Here is a 14,925-nt window from a genome sequence, read left to right on the forward strand (position 1 = left end):
GAACCCACACCCTCCTGAGTACCTGTAACGTTTTGTGCAGCGTATTTATGAACATTCGGATGCTGAGTGGCTGAACGTTCAGTGACATGGAGACATCTTGGTAGAAGAGAAATAAGACTTCCCATTGTTGGCAGGAACAGAAGGATCCAGATAAAAGGAGATATGAAAGTATTGGACTGTTGTTAAAAACAACCCCAAATATCCCTCCTGACTTTATTTCTCCACCTCTGCAAGGCCTCCACCCTGGAAAAAGACCGTGACTATACCTCGATCTTACAACGAGAAAAAGAGGGAAAACTATGGGTTGGAAAATACATTTTGGCCACGAGCAATCTTTCATCTGCCCTTTTCAGATACAAAAAAAAAAAAAAAAAAAAAAAAATCCTGGCAAAAAGGAATGGGGAACAAAAAGAGTAGACTCGGATTAATATGAGAAGTGACTCTCCAATTTACCTTTAATAGCAAATGAGGCTGGGAAGCTATGCGTGCCAAGATCAAGCTGGATGTGCCCCAAAGCCCAGGCAAGTACTTTCTCCTAAGGTTTGGAAGCTTTACATGACTTTTACGCAATTTCCTTCTACCATTTCACTGCATTTCTCCTCAAAATCAGAAAACTGATCAACAGGCCAGACCCAGAAAGGGCGAAGGGTCCCGACCTCGCCTCGCCCCTGACCGGCGACCGCGGCTGCTGGCACCGCGCCCTGCAAAGGTGGGCGTTTGCGAGATAAGTATTAGGGCGCCGGCGCCCGACGACGGCGGCGGCTCTTCCCCGCCCCCGCGCACCTGCTCGACAGGTAGCAGCGCCCCGGGCCCCCGACTCCCGCGCCGCCCCCCTCGGCGCTGCCCGCCCGCCGGGCCGCGGAGGCGCCCGGACCCCCGGCCGGGGAAGCCGGGGAGCGCGCTCGCCATCACATGAGGTCCGGGCCCGCCCCATTGGCTGCAGCCGAGCCAGTCGCGGCGCTCGCCGGCTGCGGTTGGTCCCGGGGCTGCAGCGCCTGCCCGGGCCCGGAGTCCATGTTACGCTTTGTCTAATTCCCCTCGTTACAGAGTCATGTGCTGCTGCTCCCGTCGCCGCTGCTGCCGCCGCCCGGGGTGCCCCGGCTCCTCCGCCGCGCTTCGAGGTGGCAGCCGCGGGCGGGGCCGCGGGAGCAGGGTCCAGGGCGCCGCGCGCCTCCCTCTCCGCCGCCCCGGCGCGTCCCGGTGCAGCCGCCGCCCGCCGCAGGTGATGCCGCCGCCTCCCGCCTCCGCCTAAGCCCCGGCGCGGCGGCCCAGCGGCCCGAGCCGCCCCCAAGGTCGGTGCGCGCGCGTGCGGGGCCGGGGCCGGGGCTGCGCGGGTGGGAGCCGGGCCCGGGCCGGGGCGCGCCACCCGGGCGCAGGATCGGGCGCCGCGGCCCGCGCGGAGGCCGGGGCCGGGCACGCGAGGGCGAGGGCGAGGGAGCGGGGCGCGCCGGCGGCCTGCGGGGACCCGGCGCCTCGGAACGCCCGGCCGGGAAGACGGTTCCGCTTTCGGCGCTCGGGGAGGCCGGCGCCGCGGTGGGCCCGGCGCACCCCCGCGCGCGCTCCCTCGGCTCGCCGCCCGCCGCCCCCTCGGCAGGGCGGGGACCCCCGGCGGCGGCCCCGCGGATGCCTCCCGAGGTGGGCGCCCGCTGTCGGGCCGCGCTGGCCCGGCGCCCGAAGGTGAGCCCTTTAACTTCCCCGCAGACGCCGCCCCGCGCCGCCTTCCCGCGCCGGGTGGGCTGGGCGGGGACGGGAGGGCCGCGCCCCGCCCCCCGCGCCGAGGGGAGGGAGCCCGGCGCCCGCAGGTGCACCCAGCCCGCCGCGGGCCGTCTCCGGGTTGGGTACCGGTATAATCCGCTTCTAGCTTGTTTGGAAGCGTGGGCACTTGGGAGCAGCACTTCTGCTCGATTCCCGTCCGGGGGCTTGGAAAGAGGATTGAAGGTGTTTGCCCAGGGAGCCATCACCTCCACCTCCCGGAGGGTTGCTAGGGGCCTTCTTCGTTCTGTGCCCCTTTATTTGGGGTATCCCTGACGGCTAAAGAAATGCTTTTTTTCGGTTTCTTTAAAAGCCACCCGCAGTGAAGACGAGTTGCCACAGGTCGAGGGGTGGAGAGGTAGGTCCCTGCTGGGGGAGAGATGTGGGATGTGCAGTCCCAGCGGTCAAGCAGTTGGGGTGTGGGGGGCGGGCAGGTGGGAGGTAGGGTTTTGGGAAAGAAGAGGTGCAAGTCTGAGAGGGAGGGCGCCCCAGAAGGTAGGCAGTGAGATGGGGAATAGGTTTTGGGGTCCTAGCAGACTGTGAGCCCCAACTTGAGCCACTTAGACGCATACATGGCTCTTTGTGTTTTGCAGATTTCTTCCCCTTTGACTTTGAAAAATATTTCTGGTTGAGCAAAGAAAGCTGTGAGGGCATATTTTGAAAAAAGAGACAGGAGTAAAGAGACAGCTGACTTCTGGAAACTTTCCCTGGCAGCCATAATAATAAAATTCCCTGCCAGCTGCATTTATTGAGCACCTAGTATGTGTTCTGTGCTGGCAGGTGGGAGAGTCTGGACAGGCAGGGAATTCCCGCCTGTAGTAATGGTGAGGGCTGTTTACCTCATAAACAACCAGAGGACACTTGCAAATGCCAAGAATGACAGTGATGCAGACCTTCTCCGCCAGAGCTTCAGGGCCTTTGTTTCTTACAGACCTGTGGGAAGAATCCTGCCCCATCACCATAAATGGGGTCTGGGGTCTTGGGACAGCAGTTATCTTTAGGCTCCATAAATGCTTAGTAAACACCTGTGGACTAGGGCACAGGGTTAGCTTTGCCTCCCCTGTCTTTGACATCAGTTGAACAAAAGCCTGTTAAAATGCAAGAGGAAGACTGGAAACATCCTGAGCTTAAAATCAGGTAGTTCAAATAAGGTTCCGATGTAGCTGATTTGGAGGTCTCTGTAGATTATTTAGGAAGCTTCCCATAAAATAATGAAGTAATCCATGGAGCTGGAGGGGGAGAAATTCCAAAATATTGAATTAGCATAGATAATTAATTTATTTGAAGCTTTTAATCTTAGATTTGTCTCATTTTTTATTGAGGGTGTGTACTATGTTGATTAAACTTAACAGGTTAGAAGGTTGGAGACGAAACTGTCCTTAGGTGACCCTGTCTCCCAGTCTCTCCCATTGCGGTGCTGAGCAGTGTATGATGCAACAGTTAAAACATTGAGCCATATTTGTATCTTTTTCTCCCTGCTATGTAATTTGGAAATTTAGAAAACTTGGTCAAAACTTGGTCCCTTTCCCTTAATTTTTATAGTGTGTAGAGCTTTTCTGACTAGTTTTAGAAAAATTTCATGTTTTAATACTGTTCAAATAAATTTTGGTAGCTATATTTTGGAAATTAGACCTGGTTCAGCCTCAGGATTCTAAGAAAATTGGCACTGGCTATGAAGATGTTAAAGTTTTCTCAAAACCGTGGCAGGATCCCATATATTCTTGGAATGACGTGTTAATAAGGGATTTCAGGTGTTTATCATTGGAGCTGCTGTTTGACATTCTAAGAAACCTGGTCAGTATTTATTGAACATTAGCATTAAGTAAGCAGAAAACAGAGTGGGTGGTGCTCAGCACCTTAGCCAGGAAGGGGAGGATTCTTGTGCTAATTGAGGGCAGGTAGGGTGGTATGTGTGAGGAGACCACCAGAAGCAAGAGATTGTAGTTGGCTAAGAGGTCAGGGGGTACTGAGAGGGAAAGGGTGTTTGGCACCATGTAGAAGTGGGGTTGGTGTGTGTTGAGGGAGGAGGAAGTAGTGGGTGTTGAGGAGCTTTGAGATGCGTCCATAGGTCAAAGATAGTAAATACGTTTGCCTGACTAAGCAAAGAATATGATTGTTAAAGTAGAGGGGATCTAGTTAGTGGAAAACTTGCACTACAAACTATGGTGTTAATGATTTGCTTTCAGTAGCGAGTCATGTTGCCTCCCGGCAGGCGTTTGGCAACCTCTGAAGACACTTTGTGGGGAAGGGGCCAGGCTCTGCTGACATCTAGTGGGTAGAGCCCAGGGATCTTGTTGAACACAGTGTAGGGCACATGACCACCAGGAATGACTCTTGTGTCAGTCGGGCCAAGAGTGAGAAACCCTGATGCAGACTGTGGCTGTGAGGCCACACTGAAGCAAAGCTACATCTCAGAACAGGCCTTGAGGGAGGTGGCTCTTGACAGAAGAGGCAGAATGTTGAGGATGGGAAGCCAATCCAGGAGACTTCAGTGCTCAGGCCTGAAGTGATTCGGATCTGGGCAAATCCTAATCAGAAGAAAGGGACAGTTTAGAGAGATCTTGGCAGGTGAGCTAGCAAGGGCAGTATAGTATCAGGTGATTGGGGAGTCTTAGAATCAAAAATGAAATTTTAAGGAAACACTTGTCTGACTTTTTTACTTGAATAAATTCTTGCACTTAACTAAGCACCCTCTGTTTATACACTCCCAGGAACAGGGAAATTGGACTTATGAAGACATGCCATTATGTCTTTTGGCTGACATGTGTATGGTTATTTTGGGGGGCTGAAGTGTGCCTCCTTGAAATTTTGTTGCGTTGACTCCAGTCTTCTGGAGCTTCCCCTGCAAGACAGTGCTTTGAATGCCCAGGCAGTGTGTTGCCCTTCTCTCCTCAATTAACTTTATTCAATGCAAAATAGTCCCCATTCTTTTCACGGTCCTGCGTGGAACATGGTTTCTAGATGTCTTCTGAGTTTGTCAACATCTCTCATGGAGAGAAACTGCATCTGTAATTGAATATGGTAATTGAGATGTGATCTGATCAACAAAGAGGACAGTAAGAGAGCTATTTCCTCAGACTTAGGAAACTGCAGTTTAAGTGTACAACTGCCTTTTTTTTTTTAAGTAGTGCAGTATGATCTGATCAACAAAGAGGACAGTAAGAGAGCTATTTCCTCAGACTTAGGAAACTGCTGTTTAAGTGTACAACTACCTTTTTTTTAAAGTAGTGCCCAGCACATTATAGGTTCTGGATAGTTAAATCTCTGATCTTAGATACTGGTTTTCTTTGAATCAGATTTTTTTTGTGGAAGTTGAATAGAAGTAAGTTTTTTATTTGTTTATCTTTGTCCTTGTTCAGTGATATCCTATTCATTTGGGGTCTTCAGACCTTTTGTGATTTTACAATCTCGATTCTGCCTTCTAATCATATGAGAGAGGAGAAGGAGATGACTTTGCCAGAAGCTTTGGAGTCACTTATTAACACCACTTGAAGCCCAGTAGTTTGGCGCTGCTAGTCCTATTTGAGAGGTGGGATGCTGAGTGACGGGGCGGGGAAAGAAGGGGTTGCTCCAAAGGGTTGATTAGCCCTTAGTTTGGGGGCTACTGTGTTCATGACCAAGCCACATCTCATTTAGCCTTTGCTAATGTTTGCTTCTGAGGTGCCCTTTCGAAATTAAATCTGAGTCTGTTGCAAGCTCCTGAAATCTGTACTCTATCCTCTGGGGTCTTTGTAATTCTGTTTAGACATCTGGAAGAGAATTTCTAATGTTCTGTGCAAGTCTGAAGCTTGCCAGATCAGAGTTGCTTTTGAAATTTGTGAAGAGGTCAGTAGGCTAACTGGTGCTGGTAAAAACCACGTGTGATCTTGGTTCCCATCAGGCTAAGCTTTGTTTTTTCTTCTGGCTAGTATGCTCAAAATATTTAATTAGTGACAGTTTTACATTTGGAAGGAGAGAGGATTGGGACTTAGAAACTAGCCGTTTTCCCAGAACTGGGTTTTAAGTTGTCATTGGTGAAATTTCGTATTTATCAGATTTCATGGGTTTTTACTGAGAAGACATTAGGAAATTTGCCATTCTCAGATGTCTTTTGAAGCAGGCAGGTCAGAAATCCTAGTTAACTTAGTGCCAAGTTCTCCAAATGTTCTAGATCTACCCAATAAACTAGATTTAAATAAATTATTCTGTTTGGACGGTAGCCTTCCAGCAGTGGCGAGAGTGCTAGGGAAAAATTCCAGCTCTCAGTGCCAACATGTGCATCTCTTTGTTAGGCAGGTCCGTCATGCCCCATTCCCTTGCTGGTGTTGTCTGTCCCGATGCCACAGTCGACTTACTCTTGTTTCTCTGTCATCCATATGGGACACCCCTCTGTATCCTGGGGAGGTGAGGGACATGCTGAGGAGAAGACATGAATATATGAAATAGCTCGAAGGAGAAAGTAATTAAAAACTCTTAGATTTTGTACTTTTATTTTGTACTTTCAAAAGCAGTGTCAACATTGAAATCACCTTGAAATGAAACATACAATGTATTGCTTGAATAGAATTTTCCAGACAGAGAATCAACACTTGAATTTTATAGATGAGAAAATCAAGGCACAGGGAGGTAATGTGATTAGCTGCAGTTTCCACTTGTGAGAGCTCAGGCATTAGAACCCCTCTGCCTTAAAGACCACAAATAAAGAGTAAGGTTGGAGACTTCTCCTTGACTTGGAGGTGTGTAAACAGTGGGGTCCCTCAGGTCTTATTTATATAATTGATCCAAAAGAAGGTACACACAGTGGAATTTCTAGGGTTACAGATGACAGTAAGCTCTTCTGAATTATGAAATAGCTAGCCAATGGGGAGTTACTCCCGGGAAACCATTCTAGGATATGTTAGTCATCAGAAGACTTGCAGATGAGTTTCTTTGTGGGCAAATATGAGGTCATGATGCCACAAGATGGTGTTGTGGTAGAAAACTCTGGAAAGGACTTTGAAAAAACTTTCTCAGTGTTGTCTCAACTTGCTGTTGAAGATTAAAAAGGACAGGAAATGCTAAACTTCATTAAAAAGATTTTGGAAACAGGGCCTCCCTGGTGGCACAGCGGTTGAGCGCTGGGTTGCGAAGCTGCCGGCGACCTCTGCGGCGCCGGTTCGATCCCCGGCTGCTCCCCGGCCACCTGAGGAGGGTCCCACATAGCACGCAGACCTCTCCTGCCGCCCGCTGCTCCCCTCAGCAGTGTACTTGGGTCCTTCTGCCTGCTCTGCTCCCCGCTCTGGCTCTGGTGAATTCTCTCACCCTCCTGCGCTTCTGACTGTACCCAGTGCATGTATAAACAAAAACAAAAAACAAACAAATAAATAAATAAACATGCCTCTATTAAAAAAATAAAAAAAAAAAGTTTAATAAAAAAAAAAGATTTTGGAAACAAAACAAGACACAAGTCTTAATTGAGTTTCTACTGTGCTTTGTTCAGAGCATGGGCACCTGAGCTTAGGAAACAGAAACAGGCTTGAGCAGGAATGAGCGATGACATGGTACCTCGCAAGTGTGGACGTTCCTGATAGAATGGAAACTCCAAGGACAGAATCCTTAACAATCTGTTCTGCTGATAAAAAACTATTCAGGTCTCTGGTATCTGAAAAGAAGACCGCAGGGAAGTGTTCCTAAACTGATGAACCCACTAGGAAAATACAGGAAATTTAGATTGTTCGCTAAAACCTAGCAATTCCAAATGGCTTGCCTCCTGGTGTCCATGCCCCATCACTCTTGTTTGCCACTGATTTTCCAGATCCCCTTGTCACCTGACATTGAAGAGTTACACCTTAAAGCTTGAGAAGACATAAATTCAGGATGAATGCAAAAATATATGGGACCAGATTTTCTTAACCTTGGCTGCATCAGAGTCAGTCTGGGGATATTTTCAAGTTACATGAGCCCAGACCTCATACCTATTCAATCAGAATCTCCGGGAGTGGAGTTTGCTTTTGAAAAGAGCTTTTTCTACCTCTGCTGTGCAGCTAACACAGAGAATCACCGTGTTACACACTTGTACACAGAGGCAGCACACCCACTGAACACACCTTCAAAGAGGTTCTGAAATATTTGTGGCTGACATCAGGCCTAGGACTGGTTGTAAAGAGAAGCAAGGAGCTTTGAGAACACACCAGTGTTCTTGGACGGTGATGCCCGAGAGAGCAGACAGTCCACGGTGGTCGTGTCCAGGGTGGGTCCACCATGGCAGTGGCAGCAATCACTGGGAAAATAAGAAGAAAGACAATGCAGCAAGCTTTTTGGTTTTGAGTGCTGAGGTCGTTCAATTGAAAGGGTCTTTTAAAAAAATCTGGGGTTGTCTTTCTCACTCAGAGGGTTTGATTTTTTTGCCTTTTATGAAAACATAGTGATTATTTGCTTTTTGGTGTCATTTCTTAGTCACCTAAAACCTGGCAATTTTATGACTGTCTTCCTTTTGAAATTTTATTAGTCAGTGAAATCAAGTCTGGGAACCACCGCTGCTCTGAGGAGCTCAGGATGTCTCTTGACACCTGCTATTGGGGAAGCCTCACAGATAGGCACGTTTAATTCCATTAGGAACATTTTTAAAAACCTTACTTCCTGTCTCTGCTTGCTGTTCATAGAAACATTGCCAGAGGAGGCTTCACAACCCTAGCGGCCCTTCAGTCCCATTTCTGAATCTCAGCAAAACTGATCACCAGTGCTGCAGTGAATTCTGCAAAGCAGGGAGAAGAAAGGAAATGTGGGTACCCCTGCATCAGAAGAATGTTGATCATAGGAAAGCTGTCTTTCCAGATTGCAATCCAACACAGATTCGGCATACCCATCCCATGAAGTAGGCAATGCCAACAGTCAAAATTACCTGCCTTGATTGTTCCCCAAGCAGTACTGAGAAATGCTCAAAAAAGAAAAGTCTTTGGAAGATAGCCCCAATGATGCTGTGATGCCCCGTACTGAATAAGCCTTGAAAATCCATTTGTTTTCAGATATAACTAGGTTTTTTTTAAGTTGGCTAATTACAAAATAATAGGTCAATTTATGGCATACACAAAATTAGTAATAACTAGTGCTTTTTAGGCATTTACTGATTGTCTGAACTTGTGCTCTGGAATGTCATGCATTCTCCACTAATCTTTAGAACAATCCTGAGTGCAAGGTGGACTTATTCCCACCTTACAGATGAGGTGACTGAGGCTTGAGAGTTATGTGATCTCCAAAAAAAAGTCACATGGAAGTGGTGTGGTAGAATTCGAAACTAGTCTTGTTTATTTCGAAGCCCTTATCAATTGTACTCTTCTCATTTCTAGCTTAGATTTCTTTATATCATTTTATAATACTTAATAATATCTCTTTTAGGAAAAGCGCTTTAAAGAATTTTAAACCAATTTAAGGAATTCCACTCTAAGTTGTAAAGGGACCTTTGGTTTGTCTAATTTGCGTGCCTCATGGATCAGATATGAAATGCGGGGACATGTCTGTGAAGAGTGGAGCTGAGCGGCCTCGATTCTTCAGACTTCCAGGCCAGGGTCCTCATCAGTGCATACTGCTTTGAGTAGTAGCGACTTGTTGGTAATACCACTGAAATGAAGTTTATGCTAGAATTGAGAAGGTATTTGAAATCATTTAATTGTTTTTGGTGCTTTCTCTAGTCCTATTCGCTCTTCTTACTCATATAATATTGGTGATACTAGAATGCCAATTGCAACAGTACATGTTAAGCACCTCCTCCCAGTTAGAATCTGGCCCTATCACAGCTATTGTGCATAATAATGTCATGTAGAGCTGTAACTAATATGTAATTAATCAATTACATGTAATTAATATGTTATGTAAAGCTGTTGCTAACGTGTTATGTCCAAATGTGTGCTGAATAAATGCTATAATATATGTTATACATACAGCAATAATAAGCAGCAGTAAAATACATAATCATTAGTCATGTTCTTTTTTTTTAAATTAACATGCTAGTGGCTTTTTTTTAAAGATTTATTCATTTATGCATACAAGACTGGGGTACAGGCCAGAGGTACGGGGTGGGGGTGTGTGTGAGAGGATTCGCCAAAGACAGAGCGGGGAACAGATTGACTGAAATACACTGCTGAGGGGAGCAGCGGGCAAGTCAGGAGAGGTCTGCTGCACCATATGTGTTGCTCTCTGGCCGGAGATCAAACTCACGCTGCAGTGGCTGTGGATAGCTTCATAGGTTGCATCTTAACCCTTTGCACCACCAGGGAGGCCCTAAATTTTTTTTTTAAAGATTTATTTATCTATACAAGAACGGGGGTGTAGGCCAGATATGCAGGAGGGTGAGAGGATTCACAAGAGACAGAATGGGGAACAGAACAGGCAGACTGACTGAAATGCACTGCTGAGGGGAGCAGCAGGTAAGACAGGAGAGGTCTGCTGTACTATATGTGGCTTAGCAAACTGGCTGGGATTCAACTCAGGCTGCAGTGGTGATATATCATGCTGAGACTTAACTCCTGGGCCATCAGGGAGTCCCCCCCATATTTTCTAAATAAAGAATGAATTAAATCCTTATATCTATATCATATTTATAATCTATTTTATTAATCATTTTGGTGGAGTGAATTCATTCTGTTAGTTTTTACATTAACATTTATTTTTCACATTAACATTTAGCCATAATACAAAATACAGATGTGGAAGGGCTCTGCAGCATTACACAGTGTACATAAATATACCCCCTTGTTATAATACACGTGAGCAAGGGAAAGAGAGGGAGAGAAAAAAAAGACAGACATTCTCTTTAACTTAGTTCTTTTCAGATGCTTTTCTATTATGGAACATTTTCCTTTTCACTTAGTTCTTTGTACCTGGAAAATTTTCTACCAAGCAGAAACTTTATAATTACATCTGTAATTTGCACACTAACCAAAGGGAGTGAGTGAGAGTTGGATACTAGCTATAGCCCGAGGGTCTCAGGCAAATACCAAACACTGCTAGGAGTGGGCCTCACATAGGATGGTTTATGGCAGCTGGTACTCAGCCTCAGGGCAGGGTAATCAGGAGGGAATGGGGGCGGACCTGGACTGAACTAGAAAATACAAGTCCTGTCTAAAGGGGTCTGTTCAGCTGATCTACTCAGCAGCCAATTGTTGCCATATGGGAATGTGGGCCTGTCTTGCCAGATCTTCTGATTTTTCACTGTAAGCCAGAAATCTGGATTATTATGTAAAGAAGAGAAACCTTCTGATTTCAAAAAGATTGGCTAACTTAACATTTTAAATAAGAACTTCCTGCAGCCCAAACAAAATAGCTTTGTGGGCTGGATACAACTTTCCAACTCAGGACCTTAGAAATAGATAGTTCTTCAGTGGCCAGATAAACTGAAGCATCAGAGTCAAATAAAAGCACAATACAACTTTAAAAACCAATTTAAGTTGAAACCAATCAAAAGTTGATATTACTCTTTTGTGACCCACTCCCTCCCCCCATACACAAACATAGCAAGACAAACCAAAAGCCTCATACTTGTAATGGTACATTTGGGCCACTGGATACATTTGTCCATGGGGTGAGTAAGGAAGAGATAAAGTAAAGGGTCTTTACATGAGAAAGGGAAATTTGTAACATGAAGATTCTTTGGATATAAACTCAGAATCCATGTGGGTGAGCAGTGTGCTAGGACTTTGTCATGCTTAGTATGTATGTGTCATTTGTGTTGTGGCTTCAGCAAAAGGAGAACTGGTGTGACAAGGAAGAGAAAGGGCTAATGTCAGAAAGGGGACTTACAGAAGCAAAAAATGAACCGAAGAAGAGCTGATATTGAAATGTTAACCAACAAAGCTGGGAAATGTTTGCTTTGTAGAAAGTTGGCTAGTTTGAGTACAAGCCGATATTGTTTCCCCCGCCCCCGACCCAAAAGTAGAGCAGAAAGGGGTATGCATGGCAGCCCCCAGTACCCAGATGGCTCTGGACACCAGCTCATTTTGCTCTGGGGATTGGTGTGCTTGGCACCTTGTGGAGCAGCCCCCACAATCCTTTGTGGGAAGTTAGTGGCCTCAGGGCTGCTTCTGAGCAGTCAGAGCATCAGGTGCTTACAGAACAGCTTGGCTGGGTTTTAACCCCTCGCTCAGGCTGGCATCCCAGCAGAACACAATCTCAGAGCTGTATTGTGACCCTGCTGGTTTGCCAGACTTTAGTTTAATCTGCTGTTCTGGGGAAATCTCTTCCTTCACTTAAGGAATATGTTGTATATCTCTCCCTTTTGAAAGAGAAGGGAATGAGAATGCTTTAGCAGATCTTTATATTAGGTGAATCTAGACTCCTCACCTAAGAGGGGACTTTTCAAAATCATTTTCCTCTTAATTATCCACCTGAAAAAAAAAAAAATCATCCCAAGTGTGGCACATTGTTCCTGGAATTTCAGTGTTTTCCAGGAAAGAAACCTTTTGATTCATCAGCAGGTTTTATTCCAGTCCTTGGAAGTGCTATCCCTGTGTGATCTCAGCCACATCTTTCTCAGCAGTGTAACTATAATTTTTTAACATGTTGCTTTCAAAACAAAATGCATTTTACATATGTGTCCCCACATAAGTTTAATGCAATAAGGGTCTTTTCCCCTCTCATTATGGCAGCCAATTTGTGGTGTTGAATGGGTGCAGGTTGCTGGCACTGTTGCTGAGAAGGAAAATTCTTCAGATTCCATTGTTTGTTCTTCTAGGGACTCTAGTCCACAGATGGAAATCCTGGAAATGAAATCCTATCAGGAAGTGAAACGTATAATCTTTTTGCTGATTTGGGGCATTATGGATTAACAAGTTGTACAAGATGTCTTCTTTAAACTTCTTGAAAATATGCTTCAAGAATACAACCGTAAACACTAATCTATTCTGGAAATAATAATAGGAAACACTTATGTAAGTACTCGCTCCTGTCTGGCACTGTTTAGAGCACTTTATATACATTAGTTCTTTTACTCCTCGTAGCAGCCGATTTTGTAGCAGAGGACACCAAGGCTCACGTCTCCAATCTGGCTGCAGCCCCCCTTTCAGCGCCCTCCCCCCCATTACTGAGCAGCCAAGGAATTCAAGCCCACAAAGCTTTTAAGTGGCAGAGCTGTGATCTGACCCCAGGTAGGCATGGCTTCACCAGCTATATATATATTTTAAAAGGTTTATTTATTTTTGCATACAAGAGCTGGGGTTCAGGCCAGAGATGCAGGGGAGTGAGAGGATTCACCAGAGACAGAGTGGGGAGCAGAACACAGGCAGACTGACTGAAACACACTGTTGAGGGGAGCAGTGGGCGAGACAGGAGAGGTCTACTGCGCCATGTGGGTAGCTCCCTGGCTGGTCGGGGATCGAACTCATGCTGCAGAGGCTGTGGATTGCTTCATAGTGCGGTACCTAACCCCTTGCACCACCAGGGAGGCCCCAGCTGTATTTTTTGAGGACAATCTTATTTTGTACTATATCACAACAGGGATTATAAATTTGTTCTAGAATCTTCTTTTATAAAAAAAAGTATATAAAAAAGAAACTTCTTTTGGTTTGCCTACCACCTCAGCCTTAAATTCAGAATCAGCATTTGAGGCCTCCTCGGTGGTGCAGCGGTTGACTGCTGGGCTGCGAGGCTGCCCGCAGCCTCTGCAGCACCAGTTCAATCCCAACCACCGGCGAGGGTCCCACATGGCGCACAGACCTCTCCTGCAGCGCCCGCTGCTCCCCTCAGCAGTGTGCTTCGTCAGTCTGTCTGTTCTGTTCCCTGCTCTGGCTCTGGTGAATTCTCTCTCTCTTCCGTGCTTCTGACTGTACCCAGTGCTTGTATAAATAAATAAAATAAATCTTAAAACAAAGCAGAATCAGCATTTGATTTTAGAAAATGAAAGAAAATTGTATCCCTTCCCTAACACCGCCTCCCCCAACTAAGTAAACAACAAAATTGTCGGGAAACAATATCCATCTAGGAACAGAAAGCTGAAGAATCTTCCCGGACCATTCTCCTCAGATATGGGGCTGGTGGCTCCAGAGCTACGGTTGGTGTCACAGTCCTCGCTCTTGGCACCAGAATTGTTTGCATTGGTACAAAACCTCTCTTGCCTTTACTCTTACAACTGGTGGCTTTAATGGGCTTGTGAGAATATTTCACAACTCACTTTTCACTATTAATATCAGGCAGTGGGAAGAACCCAGGACTTGGAGCTAGGAGGACTCAAGTGCTGACCCTGGCACTGTCTTCTGCTGACCTGAGTGACCTTGCCTCTCTCAAGATTTGGGTTTCCTTCCCTGTACATGGCAGAGGAGGTAGTAAGGGCAACATGATTGGTTTGATGAGGATAAAAAGCTGTTGTACATGGCATTATTTTATTCACAACAGTAGCCATGTGTGCTAGGTCCTATGTGGGCCTGCATGTCCTTTGAAATGGGGATCCCATTTAGAAGATTGTGGGTCTTAGAGGCTGTTTGCAGGGATGTGTGGCCAGGTGGATGCTTGGGAGCAGTTGGGGAAGTTTGTGTTGCTCTGAACGCCTTTCCTTCCCTGTTCTCTCCTTACCTGTGTTACAGTGTGCACGACAGTGTGGGTGTCAACTCAGTTTCTGGCACAAACCTCCTTCCCTTGGTTTTTCCCCCTCCTACTTTGGGCTCGCCTCCAGTTTGCCTACAAAGTGCTGTTTGTTGTAAGGGTGAAGCGGGCGATTCTCTGGGCAGCGACACTGTGGCTGCAGGCAGTTACTGTAGTTCAAAGCAAAAAGCCAAGATGGAGTAGGAGGGACACTGACAGGGCTTGTTCGGTAGATTTTGTACATTGATTTTTGAAGGAAAGAACGGGGGGTCAGAGCTGACTTCTCAATAGATATATTATGAAATGTCCTTGGTGACAGAACAAAATTGGGTAAGGAGAAAGGGCTTTAAGACATCACTGCGCATTACTTTGAAAGCAAATGGCCTCTTTTAGTCGTTGTTAATGAAAGCAAATACTTTGTCTGCAAAGCTTTCTAGTTGGATGGGAGACACAAGGTAATAATAAATAATAATAACAGCAACTATCATTTTGCTGTATTTTATGTGGTCCACATTGGGCCGAGTACTTCATACTTTTCTTGTTTTATTTTCACATCAGTCACGGAGGTCAGTATTTTTGGGGGGGATAGGTCCTATTTCAAAGATTACAAAATTGAGGCTCAAGGTGGCTAAAATCTCTCAAGGGTCA

At 46.1% G+C, this 14,925-nt stretch overlaps 1 protein-coding gene across 2 annotated transcripts in view; it reads left to right on the forward strand.

Moving 5' to 3' along the window:
• Nucleotides 1–1,658: 1,658 nt before the first annotated feature.
• The window catches only part of LRRC8D (leucine rich repeat containing 8 VRAC subunit D), a 117,154-nt gene continuing 103,887 nt past the window's right edge, over nt 1,659–14,925 (forward strand). Inside the window, exon 1 of one of the 2 annotated variants that reach the window (XM_037500604.1) lies at nt 1,659–1,677. The gene's annotated coding sequence lies outside the window, so the exon portion shown is untranslated. Of the gene's footprint in view, nt 1,678–1,837; nt 2,111–14,925 lie in introns of those variants that run through there. The other variant, XM_037500603.2, reaches the window with a different exon arrangement.

The sequence above is a fragment of the Talpa occidentalis genome, unplaced genomic scaffold, assembly GCF_014898055.3.
Source record: "Talpa occidentalis isolate TD23 unplaced genomic scaffold, MPIMG_talOcc4v2.1 talOcc4.9, whole genome shotgun sequence".
Classification (NCBI taxonomy): domain Eukaryota; kingdom Metazoa; phylum Chordata; class Mammalia; order Eulipotyphla; family Talpidae; genus Talpa; species Talpa occidentalis.